Here is a 19,434-nt window from a genome sequence, read left to right on the forward strand (position 1 = left end):
CTTTTTTCTCTGGTTGTAAAGTTTTCAGACACAGGAAAAAAATTACTTTTTAATCCTCAAGTCTGTTCCCTTACAGCAAATATTCCATAATCACCTTTTATCCTGAGGAAAATATGTTGTTCTCAAAAACATTTATCATCTTCTACCATATATATTTTAGTTTTTGTTCTTAGCATACTAACAATACTAGTTTTTTCTTCTATTTACATCAATATTGAATGGCCAGAAAAAATTATAAATTAGCACAGAATTTCTAAATGCATTTGCATTTAATTATTCTTTTAGCAGTATGCAGGCAACTACTTCACTTGATAATCTTTTCTATAATAATGCCATTTTGTCCTTATATTTTCTTGTCTTCTACAAGTTTAAAGTTTTTCTAAAATATTAACGCCTTTTATATATGTGCTCTGTGTAAGATTAAAGGAAGAAGTAACTTCAAAATTGGAAGTAACTTCAAAATTGGAAGTAACTTCAAATACAGAAGTAACATTGCAATGAACTTCGTCACCTGAGCAATTTGTGTACAAAGCAGTATGTGCTCAGGCTGGATTTATAAGTAAACAGGTGTGTGTGTGAACTGAAATCCTGATGTCTGATTTATTTCATGATTCCTTCTAATGCATAACTTGGATCCTCTGAGCAGCTCTAATCAAAGCTTTATTCCCCAAAGATTACTTTCTCTAGAACTTGGTTTTGTGTTTGCACTATTCTACCAGTTTACAACTACCACTGTTTGGGATTCCTTTGAATTAAAAAGCACTTTCAAAATATCACTTAATGTAATGTCCAAAACAACTCTATTACTAAGTAGTACAGATGTTATCATACGAAATTCATATATCCTGAACTTAATTTGATGAGCACATGGGGGTTGATGTCTTATGTTATTACAATAAATCCCTTTTCTGTTCTTCTCTCCTTTGTATCTCCTTGACACACAGGCAGGTGTCTCTCACAGTGCTCTCCAGCCCAGTTGCTAAAGTTCACATTTACATTTGTAATGGGAACATTTCTGAACCTCTGATGGCTCTTCACAGGTTGTTTATTGCACACTGGTGACATAACCATTATCTTTTCACTCTAATCTTCCTTGTCAATGTAACATCTGAAGTGTAGCATAGAGGATTAGTGGTGCCCTGACTTAATCAGTTTATAAAAATCTCCAGAGAAAGCCACCCTCCCGGTTCATACATCACAGATGTTTTGTTTTCACTTGATTAGGCAATTGATTTGGCCCCCAGTGCCTCAAGGAAGGAAAGATGCTCTCCCCATTTATTTGTATACGAAAGGATGGCAAGGGAATGGGACGGGACATGTCTAGTACAACTGGATACAGAATAAAGCATTCCAGGAAGCTGCCATGCATTGACTTTACCAGCTGGAAAAGGGGATGGAATAAGACCTTTGCAGACATTTTATTCTTTTCATCCCACAACCTACTGAAGTGTGGTTGAGTGCACTGTGATTCACAACACAGCAGGATCTTCTCTACTGTAATTCATGTTTTATATATAGCAGCTGTACCTTGGGAAGATCACTAGGAAACCATTGGAAGAGAAGTAGAGTTCAAGTTGTTTGCACAGGTGAATGAACAATGAACAGTGCAGTTGGAGCACAAGGTTTTTCTCCCCTTTGAGCTTATTAACAAACGAACCTATTAAAGGTTCACTTAAAGGAGTAGAGGTGGAACAGTGTGTCTTGTGTCTAAGTGATGCCTGCAGCAGTTTAGTTCCAGAACTGTTACTAACTGTCCTCCTGTTCAAATTCTGTATTCCATTTGATGGAATTTCGGATGTAACTATTCTGCTTGTGGCTGTCCAACTATTATAAAGATTCCATTTATAGGAGGTACCTAAAATAGTCAAATTCACAGAGTCAGAGAGTACTTTGGCAGATAACAGAGGCTGAGGGTGGGAGTGTGAGGAGGGGGAATGGGGAGATAGTGTTTAATGGAGACAGAGTTTCAGTTTAGGAAGGTGAAAAATTTGGGAGATGGATGATGGTAAGAGTTGCACAACAATGTGAATGTATTTAGTGCCGCTGTACATTTAAATATGGTCAGAATAGTATGTTTTATATTATATAATGTTTACCATAATTTAAAAAATTAAAACGGTATTTAGAAAGTTTAGATGTTGAATTACCAGTTTATTATCATGCATTTATCAAGCATATTTCTTAGCCCAAATAGCTGAAGATTTAATTTTTAATATAACATTTTCTGCAAGTGCTATTCTCTCAGAACTTATTACAAGCAAAAAAATAATACTACTATTTGACATTTATCTTTACAAATTTTATCTTATGGGGGTATGTATTTTGACTTCTATTATCATCTGAGCTCAGTACATAGCCCCAAGAATGAGAATTTATTTTTAGTTAACGAAGTTTACTAGAAATAATATATTGCATGTCTATCTCTTAAAGTGATAGATTTTTGACATTTTAATTGTATTAAATTTAATTAAGCACTGCATGAATAAGATTTTTTGTATTATTTGAATATTTGCATGTTAAGGAATAGGGTCATTTGTCATTGTATGTGACTATCCATGATGAGGTAGAAAACACCCTTCTCAATAAACAAGTGCACGATTTGTTATCCAGTCTCTCATTCACATAGCAGTTTATGACAACTAAACTAGAATTACAACAACAGCCATGAAAATCCCAAAAGGACAATCACCTCAGAGCCCATGCTTGTTACAAAGAAAGGGTATTTGAGCAGAGTGTAAGGTTAAGTATAATCAACAGCACATCTCTCAATTGTATGTTTCTGAAATACAAGAGCAAACACTAATTCTTTCATGTTAAAATTTTAAAAAGTAATTTCACATAAATTTTATATTGGTCTCTAGCAGGAAATTTAGTATTTCCATACAGCTTCTTCTTTACTTATGTGAAACATGAGCATTTAAAGTGTATGTGAAAGCTGTGGTATTCTGAAAATGTGAATGAGTAAGATACATTTGTGTTTTGATTAACAATGGGTGCATGGGTCACCATGGAGATGAATAATCCTTTTAATCCTTCTTAGAATATATTTTCAAAGCTAAAATGTAATCACTGCATAATGAGAGTTATATATGCCCCCAGATAAAAGTACATGGACTAGTATGAATAATTTGAAGAAGCACCCCTTAAACTGTTCTTTACAGATAATTAGGTTCATGAGATTAAGAATGTACTCTGAAGATTAGCCAATATATTCTGAAGACCCTACTTCAGAATATTGTAACATGTGAAAAGCCCTTTCAGGCCATATGGTGATCGGACTGCTATGGTCTCCAGGGAGCCTTGTCAGACTTTGCCACAATCTGTCTTCAGGCCCTACAGTTGAAAGCTGATTCCAGAGAAGTTTAACTCCGGGAAGTCTCCTGGAAGACACAAGCAGAATTACAAGGACACAACAACTGCCCTGCTACATTTCTGTTATGAGTTTATCTTCCCATTTGTGTTTATTGTATCATAAATAAACTTATTTGTCTCCTAACCTAAAATAATCAGTGACATTAATGCTAAGAACATACACTCCAAGCTGAATGAATTTCAAATTCGCCCTGTGGGTGACCCAGAGAATACCTCAAGTCTCAAAAATCTCATATTTGCATCAATTTATACATCTTTTCCTTTATATATTTTAAATAAAGAAGCTAAGTTACATAGCTGTGCATGAGGAATCATCCAGTAAGTGACCATTCTTATTATTATGATTATTAATGCTCTTTTGAGGATGAATTTGCATCTAAAAAAGAATCAAAGTCTTATCACTACAAATGCCTAGATTTCTGGGATTTCAAAAAGGATAAATATTAACAATAATAGGCCTGACACAGAATTGCCAACTTTTTATTACATCAAGTGTTAATATGTTTAAAGTGTCTCCTACTATCATTTTAATAAAGGAATATCCTCTAATTTGAATTTAACACTAAATTTGGGATAGACATGCTCTAAAGAATAGGCCTTTAAAATTAGTAATCTTAATAAAAGTGAACCTTAGAAGTGGCTTCATATATTTTAAAGACAGTTGAAATCCACAGCCACTCACTCTTTTCTGTTAGTGTTTTTGGATTTGCCCATTGACTGTCTTAATATATAAGCATTATGCAAATCAAGAAATATTTGCTATGTAATATTGACCATATTTAAATCGTGAAAACTGAAAATTTGCTATTATTAAATAAGTCATAGGATATTTTGTGGTCGATTTTTAACAGAGTACCTTTAAGATCATACTCTCACAAAGATAATCAAAGCACTGTCTACTTAGTGACTTAGTTCATGAGATCTGTTTTTAACCAAAAGAGCAGCTATTATTATTTGCAAGTATGTCTCTATTATCAGTCCATTTATCCATCTGTCCATTCATCTATATATTTTATCCATATATTTACTGACTCAGTAAAAAAAATATTTCATCAATAGGCTTTATAAATTAGTTTATCTTATTCTGTAAATTGCATAAATACAACAGAATGTACCTTTTTGTTGGTTTACATTGTCATTTACACATAAATGTGGATGGGTGTGGCAATGGAGATGCCACAATCTAAACATAATGTTACAAGAATTTAAAATCTGGAAGTCAAAATTTACTTTCAAGCTTTGTTTCGCAACTCTGTATTTTACTACTCTAGGTTCTTTCTGAATTGCAGAACTTCTAGAAAGTAAGGGAGATTGGAGATCCTGATTGAGGACTTGGCATGACTAGAGCAGCAGAGGAGAGAGTGTGGCTGGCAGCATGGGATGGGAGTTATCCCACTGTACAGGAGTCATCTACATTTCAATATTCTAGCAAATCATATGGCATAATATTTTATGTAGAGTTCCCTGGGAAACAGAATTTGGAACAGATTAGCATGAAAAAAATTTATCAAGGAGTGCCCACAGGAGCAATACCTATGAGAAAGTGAAGAAAATAGGATTGAACAAAGGGATGAGATGAACTGTAAAGCAATTGCAGCAAAGGTGTTGGCAGAACTCACACATTCTGAAGTTGAGATGGCTCTTTGGAACTTGTTTTTTTGTTTCTCTCTCGTGCACTTACATCATCTAACATAGGATGTATTTTATTTATATGTTTTGCTTATTATGTCTTCTTGCTTATACAGGATTGCCCCAAAAGAAGAATGTGAGCCAACCACCTTCTTAAAGAGTACAACCCCAGTGAATAAGGGTTAGCTTAAAGGGAAATAGGACTGAGAAGTGAGAGAGGGCCAATACCAGGTGGATTAGCAGACCAGCAAACAACAATAGGATCAAGCAAAACTGCTTAATCTCTTGAGACCATCTTGTAGCCCATGTAAACAGCTGCTTCTCAGATCAGCCCATGTTGGGAAAGGAGAGAGAAGACTTTGCCTGCTGGTTTCTTCCGGAGAAGGCAATGGCACCCCATTCCAGTACTCTTGCCTGGAAAATCCCATGGATGGAGGAGCCTGGTAGGCTACAGTCCATGGGGTCGCCAAGAGTCGGACGACTGAGCGACTTCACTTGCACTTTTCCCTTTCGTGCATTGGAGAAGGAAATGGCAACCCACTCCAGTATTCTTGCCTGGAGAATCCCAGGGATGGCGGAGCCTGGTGGGCTGCCGTCTATGGGTCGCACAGAGTCGGACACGACTGAAGCGACTCAGCAGCAGCAGCAGCAGCTGGTTTCGTCTCCCATTGATCAAAGTTTCATCCCATAGAACACTGATATCTTCCTGATATCCACTCCTGAGTGGAAGATACATGTGTATGTACATATAAGACTGCACTTGAACCCAGGAATGCCAGTTCTTGCGTTTTATCCAAAGATATTCTCAAATGCAAGCAAAAAGACAAAAGTCATGTAGAGGAACCTGGTGGACTACAGTCCAGAGGGTCGCAAAGAGTCAGATACAACTGAGCAACTGAGCGTACAGTGTAGATACAAGGTTACGTACTTCAACTTTTTATTACAACTGCAAAAAACCTAGAAATGATCCAATTGTCTAATAGCTGGACATATTGAGTAGATTGACCAAATCATAGTAAGGTCATATTAGACTATTATATGTCCATTAAAAAGAATTATACTATCTTTATAACTTATAAGTAAAACTAAGGTTTTGCATGATCACTGTCAATCAACCAACTGAAGAAATATTTCAATGGATTTTTTTCCTCTATCAAATGATGCCTAAGTAGATGACTTCATGGTCACTCACAAGTCAGTCGATGGTCGTAGATTTAAATTTTTTGACTTTTCTCATCATCTAGGAAGAAGAATATCCTAGCTTTTTCAAAAATTATAAATGTCTTTGTTAATTATTCAAAGTATCAAAGATAATCATGGAAAACACATTAAATCATTTGAAGACAGTACATTAAAAAAATCCCCGAGTAATGTTCTTTTTAAGCTTACTCTAGCTGACTAATCAAAACTGAAAGTCTTTTTGTTTGGTTTTTGTTCTTTATTTTCTTTTTCATGCTTAGAGACAGGAAACTGGGTGAGTAAACACTGGGTTTCTCACATACTATATAAATTTAGAAAATAATGACAGGTTAATCTTCATGGTTCTGTAATTTAATATGTTCAAAATACCTGGAGAATTCTCATTATTATTTTGTGGGCCTTGGAATAGTCACATTCTGTAAGAGGAGGATCATATCGGTATTAAGAACCTGGCCTCTAGAATTTCTGGAATGAGTGCCAGTTGAACCATTTATTAGCATTGTGGGTTTCAACAAGTTAATTCCTCTACATCTAGTTCCTTCACCTCTGACATGAGGATGATAACAGCACCTATCATAGAAGGTTGTAGGGAGCACTTGACTCTTTCTCTTGCAAACTATTCATTCTCATCAGAGTAATGTGATAGAAAAAGCCATTACTTCCAAAGTCTGTTTTTCTCTAGAAATAGAACTCTGATTTTTATTTTTATATAAACAGTAAATAAAAACACATTTGTCTGTCTTCCTTGCATCAAGATATGAATAAGTTTTGGTCCATAATATGTACACCAACGTGTCATTTGGCCACTTCTATAAACATTTCTTATGAAATTACTGATATATGCCTTTTTGTATTTAAAAAAAAATTTTTGTCTCTTGTTCTATTCTATGGCTTAAAACTGGAAGTGGTGGCTTGAGCAGCATCCACTATCTTTTACTAGAAGTTGTGAGTTTAAAGAAACAAAGGGCTCTTGGACAAGAATTACCATGGCAAGACTAGACCAGCTGGTCAACAGGAGAGAGAAACATTATTTAAGGTATCTAAAGGAGATCAGTCCTGGGTGTTCATTGGAAGGACTGATGTTGAAGCTGAAACTCCAATACTTTGGCCACCTCATGCGAAGAGCTGACTCATTTGAAAAGACCCTGATGCTGGGAAAGATTGAGGGCAGGAGGAGAAGGGGATGACAGAGGATGAGATGGCTGGATGGCATCATCAACTTGATGGACATGGGTTTGGGTGGACTCCGGGAGTTGCTGATGGACAGGGAGGCCTGGCGTGCTGCGGTTCATGGGGTTGCAAAGAGTCGGATGCGACTGAGCGACTTAACTGAACCGATATCTTTAGTAAAGATTATCTTAATTAAGGAAATGGATCAATACTTGAAAATGTAAAGATTATTCTAATACAAAAGCAAAGGAAGAAAAAGAATACAAGATAACATAAACAAGTTTATGAATCAATGAAACTAAACAAAAACAGGACCCAAAATCTAGGGGGAAACAAAGCTGAGATGAAAATGCAGTGGAGGATCTCATCTCTATCAATATAGTAAGCGAAATATTCAGAAAAACTATGTTCTAAAATAAAATTATTTTCAAACATTTTTTAATGTATTACTGAAAGCAAAATAAACTGAGTGAAGGACAAAATGACAAACTGAAGCTGTTACAAATTTGGGGAACCAAGGAATTTGAGTTTTAAATGCCTTTAGGAGAATGAGATAAGGCCTACATCCTTGATAAGGTGGAAAAGAGACAACTGCAAAATGAAGCTTCAAAGAGCTAAATGTTCAGTGGAAAATATGCAAAAAATCTCTAGGGATTCCACTAGGAAATAAGTAGTTTTTAAAAAGAAAAAAGAATGCATCTTTTTAATAGTATTACATATTAATATTAGAACCTTTATAGAAGCAATATATTTTTGATACAAAAATATAAATAAACATTTACGAAGTACAGAATTTCCTTCAACTTTTCTTTGTTTTTTATGTTATATTAAATGCTTTATTTTTAAAGCTTTTATAATGATTTAATTTTTACAGCATTCTTTTTGCTGTCTGTATATCAAAATATGTTTTCTGTTGATCTTCCTTTTTGTAGATACGTATATATGGGAGGATAATATTAATTTATTGTATTTATTATTTATAAATAATAATTATACTGCTCCATTAATAATATGCATATATGTGAGGGGATCTAATATTAAAACTTGTTATTGCTGGGTGATCAGTGAATTAGGCTGATAATTATATTCTTTCATTTTTCTGTATTATTAGATTTTTAGAAGAAGCATGTCCTTAATAAAACAAAACAAAAATCAAGCTTGAAAATAGTTTCTAAATTAAAAAAGAAAACAGAAAGAAGACAGCTCAAATTTATATGTAGTTGAACATAGAAAACAAACTTGAATTCAGTATAGCAATATCATGCATGGTACTGTGCAAAGAGATTAAGAGGGTACGTATAGCTAAGAAAACAAGAGCTACTATAGCAACAGTCACAGCAGCAAGAGATCCAGGGATCATTTTATGTTAGGACCCTGAAGCTCTTGGAATATAATAACAAGATGTGAAGTGCATACAGAAAATATCTCCAAGGCTTTGTAATGTGATAGGAAAATGGAGCCAAGCAGAAAACTAGTTTCGCTGGAGAAGGACTGCCCCCTCTCCTAGACTGGAGATGCTGATAAAGGAATAGGTATGTATATGTATTATTTTTAACTCTCAGTCACTCCAACAAGCTGGTTAGGGTACTGATGCTCTGGTTAGGGAAATTTTCAACATTAATGTCGTATAAATGCCCTGGCCAATAATGATTTAAAAATTGACAGTAAAATTATAGCTCCAACCCTAGAGATACTATGTTAGATTATGTTTTCATTGACTCCAACTTAAGTATAGATAGGGACAATTATAGTAACATGTCAAATACTTCTGTTTTTGTTTTAACACTATAATGTGAAATTTTTAAAAGCAATCTTTGGAAGAATGCAATACTTGGTCAAACTCTTCAAACCCCATTTTTAAGCTCTAGAGGCCTCGATGAAAGTGGTTGTCATTTTCAAGTGAACGGAAGATTAGGTTGATAACTCAAGGTGTTAAGCAGGAATAATTTCATTTATAGATTCATAGATTTTCATTATAATACAAATATTTACTAATTTAAAACTTACTATAACACTGTTAACTCAGACATCAGTCTTTGAATTTAGTTATTAAAGTACTTCACCATATGCTAATCACACCTTACAAAAACAAACAAAAACCAAGATCTTAGCAGATTTGGATAAGGACGGTCTTCACCACACAATTTTTTAATTTTAAGATTTTTTTCATTTTTACAATTTGTCTCATTGTAGCAGCCAGTTTTTCCATTAAAATAAGCTTGAAGTGGGAAATAACAGACCTGCTGCTCTGGTACCTCTGTAAGTAGGCTTAGAACTGCAGCAACCTGGTACTTAATTTTTGCACTCTGTAACTCATAAATTATCAAGATGCTCGAACACACACAGAAGAAATTATGGGAGTAGAACATGGAAGTAAATATATTAAATAAATACACAAATAAGCCAGAAACAAGTTTCCTTCAACCCCACCTCACCCCAATACTTTTCACAGAACAGCATGTGGCCAATATCATCCTGTATGAAATGAAAGCTTTTGTTCATTGAATATGGTGGATACATGCTCTGGGGAAGTGTATCGTTATCATGAACCAAGAGTCACTCACCCCTAGCTACTCATAAGTAGAGAGTAACTTAATTCAGTTTGAAAGATGTGTTTGTTCAGGGGGTTGTTACAGTAAAAGAGGATGATAAGATGTTTTATTTACATTTTTAAATCCAACAACACAAACTCTAATATCCATATATGGTAAAAAAAAAATGACATTGTGAACTACAGTCTTATTTTGGGACTATTTGCAAATCAACCTGAAAGAGATAAAGGAATATTCCATTTATACTGCTTTTAAAATAAAAAAAAAAGAAAGTACTATAAAATGCACAAATTCTAGGATGTTATTTTTATAGACTTGAGATACTCTTCACTGACATGAAGAACGAAGGGCAAGTAGATGCTGGCTGGGGAAAGTATGACTTCTTCCTTCAGCATATTTAGAATAAGTATCCTATGGTTATTTAAGTGAACGAATCCAGTGGGCTTTAGAAAGAAATCTAGTCTGGAAACATAGATGTGTGAGTCATCAGCACTGGGCACAATTTGGGCCTAGACAATTTAATGCTGTTGCCGTCATGCTTAGACCAGGGCTGTGTCTATTCTAAGCTAGAGGGTCACACTTTGGAGACTTTTCATTTTGAACTACTTACTGTTCATGTTTGATTCTTATCACCATATTAATTTGAACTTTATTTTTCTATGAATTCATAGGGTCACTTCAAACATGAAGTAAACATTATTAATTTGCTTGAGGGAATTGGAGCATTTGGCTCAGTAGAGCATGCAAAAGTGACCTGCTGATTCTTCCACATGAATGTCTCTTTACCACTTCAGACCCAATGTGCTCTAATCTAAGCATTTAATTTTCTCTGAACATGGGCTTCTCTCCTGGCCACCCTATTTTGTTTACTATATTATTACACCATCCTCCATATCACCCACACTTGAAAACTTTGCATTTTAAACAATATAAACCTAGTCTTATCAATAACTGCAATTGAAAAGTGTAAAGGAAGATGCATTTGATTCTTTAGCCCTACCAACATCTTCTATAAAATGAATTAGTATTCCTAATAGTAATAACCATTGTTCTCTGAATTTAAAACTTTAAATTCTTACTAATTGCAAAAAGTTCACAATGTCTGTATGAAATGCTCAACTTCATGAAATAAAATGGCAGCTTAGAAATAGTTAAAAGTTAAACAAGGAATACTGGAGCCTCAAAACTGTGGTTATTATGGATCAATTTACTTCACATATCTATTATCATGCAAAGAAAAATTAATCACTAAATTAAAAAGAATATCATTGTCATTTTCAGTTAAAATGCATTCATTATCTTGGACCCTGCAGCGTGTCTGTAAGACATGATATTTTTTCTTCTCTCAGTGTATGCATAATCCAAATATATTTTGTCTGGTTCAGGCTTCTTAAGTGAGATAATATTTCTTACTTAACTACTTGAAGACCATTTGGGGATCTGAAACCTCATTACGATAAATTAGCATAAGTGGCTCATGGCTTAGGTAAGGCAAACATAGAAATCTATGTGTATACACATGTATGTATAAATTCATACACATGCATACACACACATTGAGTGATAAGAAGCCAAATAAAATATTCCACTTCAAACTACATCTCCTAGAAAGAAACTCTCCTGGAACCTAGTATTTCAGTCTTCATAATGCCGTCATGGCTCAGGTACTGATTATAAGGATATGATAATTCAGGAAATTAAGGAACACATGCAGGCTAGTCTCTCAGCAGGTATTCCCTCCAACAGAAAAACTAGCACAGCTGGTTTGCTCAGCCCAAGTGCAGGCACAGCACCCAGTCCCACTTCAAAATCACTCCTCAGCATATCAGAGATTTCACATTTCAATCTTAGCAAAATAGACTTTGGGGAAAAAAAAATGCTGTTTCTGAGGTACTGTTTCAACTCTATGCTGGAACATACAAGGGTTTACATGGAATATATTACATTATATCACTTCATTATATTAATTAAACACCAAGCTGATATTTTCAAGTCACACAGGTCCAGAACTTGTCACATAATTTCTTTCATTACATGAATTGTCTTTTGTGCAAAATGGACACAATAAAAATAATTTTCTTACAAATATCTGCTAAAAATCATTAGATGTGTTAATGACTGATAGGCTATTTCTATAGTTTTCTGGGTTTTGTTAGCTTCAAAAATAATTTTATCTGTCATTTTAGGCTGTGTTCTTAAATATGTTGACAAAAAAACAACTCTCCCATTAGAAAATTAAACCAATTAGATACCTTTAAGGCAATACTTAATTGTGAAATTCTATAACTCAAGGATTATTTGACTAAAATAATTCATCCAGTTATATCATAATCTTCAAATTTCTTTCCATCAAAGAGATAGGTCCTACCCATAAGTTATAATATAAAACTCACCTGGCTGAGATTTCACAACCAGACTTCTATAGAGGAACTACCTAATGGTAAAATGCCAAAAGGAATGAGGAAATAAGAAAAATCTAGGTCAGCTATACACAACCTAATCCTTAAATAATTCAGAGCTGACTATAAAGAGCACAAATCCAAATTGGCAATGCTCCAGTATTTTATAAATAAATATGTGAAGTTTTTTTTTTAATTTTTGGAATCAAAGCATACAAAGTTGGTGCCGTTCCTGTATTTTGACAACTTAAATTCTGGGAATATATATATTGCTTCTCTCTTACTACTGTTCAGAGTTATCACTAGTGAGGCTGAGATAATTATGGTGGAAGACAACTTAGTTTTAAGTCTGTCTCCCTGTTCTTGGTGTGATATTGTGCAGTTTAACTTTTGCTCATCTCTTGTGTTATTTCTTTCTGTGAAATGGACATGGTAATTCCATAAAATATTTCAAAAAATATTTTATGCAAATAGAATAGCATGTAAAGAACTTGGCACAATGTCTAAAATCGGGTAACAGTGATTAACGTTGAGCACATGATATGCGATTTGGGTTTACCAATTGTAGCAGATGCATGTGATGAATCCCATCACATGAACTACCCCCATTTCAGTTCCATGTATAGCATCAGGACCCATTCAAATCACCAGTGGTGTTTCTGCTTTGAGCATCAAAGTGCAAGTGTTAGTTGCTCAGTTATGTCTGACACCTTGCAACCCCATGGACTACAGCCTGCCAGGCTCCTCTTTCCATGGGATTATCCAGGTAAGAATACTGGATTGGGTTGCCATTCCCTTCTCCAGGAGATCTTCCCAACCCAGGGATAGAACCTGGGTCTCCTGCATTGAAGGCACATTCTTTACCACCTGAGCCACCAGGGAAGCCAGAAAGCTTTCTCTAAAGCCCAGGGACACAGATTAGTCACATACAGGCACAGCCCAGAACTAAGGTAAGTTTCCTGCCTGTGGCAACTTTCAACCAGTGGGGGACAGGAGTTGGTGGATTAATTCCTCAGCCTCCTTCTTCCTTGGTGGGGCAAGGAGGCCTCCATGGTGTTGAATCTCAGCTGGCCACGTCATTAACCAGCCCATTAATCCACCCTCTCCTGGCTTGTTTCCCTTCCTTTTCTATTTTCTTCACCCCTCACTTTGCTTCGTTTCCTAAGATTACTTCTCAAAGAAGCAACTGCACCCGAGTCCTTATTTTAGCCTCTGCTTTCCAAGGAACTCAACCTAAAACAAGCACTTAGTATGTGCCAGTCACTGTGCTAAGTACTTTCATGACTGACTCATTTAATCCTCACAATAAACTTATAATGTAGCTACTATCATGAGTTTCATTTTACAAATAAGGAAGCCAGTTTAATTATTTAAGTGGTCACAGCTAGTAAGTGATAGAGCTAGGATTCAAATCCAGTATATCTAGTTAGACAGTCTACAATTTTAAGTCACTACACCTCCTTCACAAGGTGCTCAATATATGTCAGAATAATGTTGGTGGCCTTTAAATAATTAAGATTTCTAAGCGCCAAACAAGACTTACTAAATCAGAATCTATGGCAGCAGAGGCTGGATACTAGCATTTTTAACAAGCTCCTCAGATGATTCATACGGACACAAAAGGTACAGAGATAAACTAAAGTAAGTTGTTCTTTTGAAGGCAGAAGTGAAGATTCTTCATATCAACTAGAGATGACCACCAGCAAAGTTGTCTGGTGTGAAAATTTAATACATACCTGCATTAGATATTTACATAAAGAACCTACGCATTACCCCAAACTAAAGTCATACCATGGTGAAAAGAAAAGACGGTAGCCTCATAATTAAAGGCAATAAATTAGTGATTGTGTGGGACAGAAAGGAATGATTGTTAGTTACAGGCATCCTAACCACAACTTGAAATCACCATGGACTACAACAGAGAGAAGGTGAGGAGACACACTTTAATAAGCAGACACAATAAGTTAAGCAACATGATACTGTACAGCACCTGAAAAATGCCCTGATGTAGATTCCATCATTTCCTGATGGTGGTGAATAAATGTGGTTTAGCTGTAATTAGGTTCTGTAACAACCATGGCTCTCTGAATTTTTAGTTACTGGAATTGCTTTAGGGATTACTTTATACTGTCTGGATTTGCCACCCTTCTTTTAAGCTAGGAAACAGCAATTCCATTTCTCATGGTTACAGTGAGTGCAAAGCAGGTTATAGGGACATTATAAACCCAACAAGGGTCCTCCTCTTCCTTGCTGAAGTTTCTATAAATTGAGACTATGTTTGCTAAGCCCTAGGCAAACACTATCTCATTTAATCCTGACAATATTCCTGTGATGTTTGTAATTCTATCTAGACCATATGGAGGGGGCAATTTTAAGTAACTTCCCAAGTTTACAAAGGAAATATTCAATGGTGGAGCCTTTAGCTGTTACTCTATCCCTTCAGCAGAATTTGACATTTAATCTTTCTAGAGGCATTCTCTTCCTTTGGCTGCTGTATTTATACCTCTTCTGGTTTCCTCTGCCTTGCTGGCATCTGCTTTTCAGTCTGTTTTGAACACTACCCAAAAATTAAGTATCAGAGATCCTTGGAACTCCTTTCAGGCTTCATGTCTCACCCTACAGTCTCTCCCTGGGCAATCTTAGCTATGCTATAAAAATTGATTACTATCTATAGGATGTTGATATATGCCATTTATACCTTTTAATATGACCTGTTCTCCAATTTCCAGACTTACCTATTCAGATGCCTACCCGACGTCTTCTTTTGGGCATCTCAATGACAGCTCAAGCTCCATTTACGCAAACCACATTATTATATTTAACAATTATATATGATATACATATCATATATAATTATTTCAGATCCGTGACTATATCTCTAGTCCAAGCGCTCTTTATTTCCCTTGTGCATGCATGCATGCTAAGTCACTTCAGTTGTGTCCAACTCTTTGCGGCCCCATGGACTGTAGCCCACAAACTTCTCTTTCCATGGGATTCTCCAAGCAGGAATACTGGAGTGGATTGCCATGCCCTCCTCCAGAGGATCTTCCCAATCCAGGGATCAAACCTGTGTGTCTTATGTCTCCTGCACTGGCAGACGAGTTCTTTATCACTAGTGCCACCTGGGAAGCCATTTACCTTGTAACAATTGTCAATTCTGCCTGACTGGTCTGTACATCAACCTGTTCTGTTCATCAAGTTCTCTACATTATAGCCACAATGTTCTGATCAAAAAACAAATTTCTGCCACTGGTAACAAGATTTTCCAAGATGCTGAAAACTTCTTAGTGAAGATGAAAACAAAGTAAGTAAAATCTTCCCAGTTTTTTCAAATACATAATTTTGTTCCTGAAAATTTTAATATATATGAAAGCATACAAAATCTGCTTTATATTTGTAGGTAGATTCTAGACTTATTAAATATATATTTATATGTGTGTATATAATGTATAAGAATGGTGTGTGTGCATATAAAATCAACTGAATACTTAGCAGGATATGCAATAGTTGTGAGAGATTCAGAACAATCCTTCTTTGTGAAGGATTGTGTCTTAGGCTGGCATCTCCCTCGAACATACAATGAGAAAAAGATATTGGGTGTAAGGAAGGAAAAAAGAGAATATAGGGTAGGGTAACCTGTGGGGTGTTGCTGTGGGTAAGTGCGGCCCAGCCTGCAGGATTGCCTCTGAGAAACCAGGTGGGATGTGCCTCAGAGTATCTTTTACCCTAGGACAGTAAGCCTGGGACATTTATCTGTGGATTCCTATGACCCACAAGGGTCTCTAACTACTCCCTACCTTGGTGTTACCCGTTTGTGGCTAAATAAGCTCCTGTGAAGCTGGAGAAAACTGTCAGCCAGAGAAGAAAAGACGTGGAGATGTTTGAGACAGAAAATGCCGACTTTAGCTGAAAAGAGGCAGATATGCATTGCAAGATAATTAGGGCCAGTCCCACACACGAAATGCTGGTGGAGCCCCAATTCATTGTGACCTCAAGAAAAGTGCCCCCAAATTTTCAAAACTTGTCCTAGGGTAAGTTAGCACCCTCTTGGATAACAAATATTTGATGTCGTATAACGATTTAATGATATAAAGTATTAGCTGAATGAGTCATTTAATTAGCATAAATGAATAATCCTTTTTGTCTCTCCAATATCTTTTAAAATTCTAGTATAAAATGTATGTTTTATATTTCATATAAAGTACAATTTATAGAAGATTTTTTTAAAAGCAGGTAACTGCCTGAACTTGTGTCCACAATTCTTCCCGAGTTTAATTTATTTAAAAAATAGGCTAGAAGAACCCTTAACAATACATATTCTTAGAAAATAAAACTATATATTTACCTGGGTTATTAAATGAATTACTATGTTTCACTACCATCATCTCCTACTAGGCTGGTCTGTTATTAAAACAAAACTTTTATTTTATGCCAAAAAGCTAATGTTAGAAGCAAAGATGTGAGTTACCCAGTGGATTTTTAAAAACAAATTAACCAACTGCTGTAAATACATAAATCCCTATAATCTACTGGGTACATATAACCACACATAGCCATTTATGATATTAGTGCATTTTAAAAGTTAACATACACCTAGGCACTAACTGATGAGATGCTCATCAATTTAACCTTCAAAGAATAATAATTAATGTAACTTTTCAGCCTGTTTTATTGCTAGGCTTTCACAAAAGGAGAAATGTTTTCTGGCTTCCCTATAAAACATAAGACCTAAAGTGTCTGTTTCTGCTGCCTAGTAAAAAAAAAAAAACGGTTGGAGCCAGTGAGTTTGTTCTTTTAAACCATAGCAGGCATCAATGCCCTCTGGTAGCATGTTTCCATGAGGCAAACAAACCCTTGAGTATAGGGCTGTGCTTTCTTTAGATGGTGTTACCTAAAACATCTGAACGCTGTGGTGTCTTAAAGCCACGGTCAGTGTGGCAGATTTCCAGTTGTGAGTAATCTTTACTTGCTGGAACTTTAAACAGTTACAAATGTGCCATATATGTATGTTTTAATTATGGTAATCACCATGCCCTGATATTCACTCAAAGAAGGCATCTATATTCACAGGCAGCACTCGAAGTGTCAGAACAGCATGCCCTTACTTGGCTACTTTCTTAATAGCACATTTGCTTCTGTCACAGACTCGGTGTCCTGTGCCCATGTGGTCTGACTAATCTTACTGGTCCTACAATTATTTTGTCACTGTGATGGTTGAAGGGTGATCTATGAAAGGCAGTGGGTTTTTTTCCCCCTTTTTCATATTGATGGTTCTGTCTGGCAGAATCTACAATACTAGTGGCTGATATTCTAATTTTTATGTATATTGTGCCAAATTTCAGGAGGGAAATCGCAGACAAAGCACAAGAAAAATAGAACTCACTATAGGGAACATTATGGATAGCAGCTATGCACTTTTTTGTTAAAAAGGAGACGGGAAAAAGAAAGGGGGTAATTAATAGCCTTTTAAATGTGATATTTTAATAAATTAGCAACAAAGCTAATATTAATCAAATGAATCTAGAAAATGCCATTTGGATAAAAATATCAACTAGTTACATTAAAATTATGCAGAAGGGAAACCTTTTCCTTTATGTTTCTTAAAGCTACTAAACAGATATGTTACACATTAAAATGTCCACATTTTTCCATGCCTTTAGAATAAAACTAGCTGTCTATGGAGTAACTTCAGAAGTAATTTTTTTCAATACAAGAAATCAACCATCAAGGTACATAATAAAATGAATCTGGAAATATGGTAATCTCCTACTTATTCAACTGTACTAGAGATTTAATATTGATATTGCTGGGAGCTGAACAGGAGCCAAACTCATTCCACAGAAGTGCTCTATCTGCATATTAACTACTGAAAATGCACAAAGATACAATCCTATTTATGCTACCCTGTAGCATCTGATGTGATTTAGTTTTGCAATCTCTTCAGCCTTTTAAATGTGTTACTATGTCCTCTCCTACTTACCTGGAGACAAATGCTCCTTTCAGTAAATTTTTAGGACATTCTACATCGCACATTCTGCAAATGTAAATATTTAGAGACATGAGAATTCTTTTGATATCACTGGCTTATACATTTCTTTTATTTCAATATTTATCCATTGAATCACAAATTTTCTTGAGAAAATATGTTGTCTCCTTTATATGGTCAAGTATGGCTAGATTATGTTTCTGACATACATAGTCACCAGTAGTATTCTTGATATTAAAAACACAAATTTTAGATTGTAGTCTTAATTAAGGTTGACATGCTATAAAATTTTAATCAGCAAGAAATAAAAGATAAATTATTTTTCTATTCTCATAACTTCAGAGTTTGGTTGTAATGTTACATAGAAGGTAACTTTGACTTCAATATAATTTTCAGAAAAGATCTTAAAAAATTCCAACTTCTCTTTGAAAATATTTAGATGATTACTTTGTAAATTAAATAGTAAATATTTAATTTTAAAAATGCTTTTACAAAAAGAAGCATAAGAAGATTAATTCAGTGATTCTCAGTTAAGGTTTTAAAGGAAACATGAAAAATATCCCATAATGACAAATAATAAATTCTAGAAGGAGGTCATGCTAGGGTATTCCCAGCATTGAAATGTAAATATATAGAAAGCTATATAGACAGACCAGCTATAGAGACATACAGTTTCAATAATATCAGCTAGGTAAAGAAAAGCAAATTCAATCTTAGATGAAGGGGATACCAGGTAAAAACATCTAGGGAACACAGCTCAAATGAACACAATCAAAAGCTCTGAGATGGGAAGATTCATGATATTTGTATCCATTGAAAAGAATCCATTTTAAACAATAGTGAAACTTTGCTTTAAATCGTATATTTTACCTGTTTCTATAAAAAGGAATTTGATTTGAAAATTAAATATGTACACTGTGTTTAAGCATTGCATTAATCTACTGGTACTTCAACAGTGTACTGGGATCACCTGAAATTAGGGGGGAAAAAAAACTACCTGTGTTTCTATTTCCTATTTTTCTCTGGTACAGGAATTTTGTCACAATAATTCATAGCCACAGGTTTCCTCTTTGATCTTTTCTACCTTTTGCTGTGTGTGTGAGTGTGTGTTTAAATTTCCTCCAAA

General features: G+C 35.1%; 1 long non-coding RNA gene across 1 annotated transcript in view; it reads right to left on the bottom strand.

Annotated features, from left to right (window-relative positions):
• Positions 1–3,195: 3,195 nt before the first annotated feature.
• The window catches only part of LOC145516525 (uncharacterized), a 365,062-nt gene continuing 348,823 nt past the window's right edge, over positions 3,196–19,434 (bottom strand). Inside the window, exons 10-11 of the long non-coding RNA XR_014061441.1 lie at positions 18,303–18,356; positions 3,196–3,380 (exon numbers count right to left, since the gene is read on the bottom strand). This is a non-coding gene — a long non-coding RNA (uncharacterized LOC145516525). The remainder of the gene's footprint in view (positions 3,381–18,302; positions 18,357–19,434) is intronic.

The sequence above is a fragment of the Giraffa tippelskirchi genome, chromosome 8 (assembly GCF_054371585.1).
Source record: "Giraffa tippelskirchi isolate mGirTip1 chromosome 8, T2T-mGirTip1v1.2.pri, whole genome shotgun sequence".
Lineage (NCBI taxonomy): Eukaryota > Metazoa > Chordata > Mammalia > Artiodactyla > Giraffidae > Giraffa > Giraffa tippelskirchi.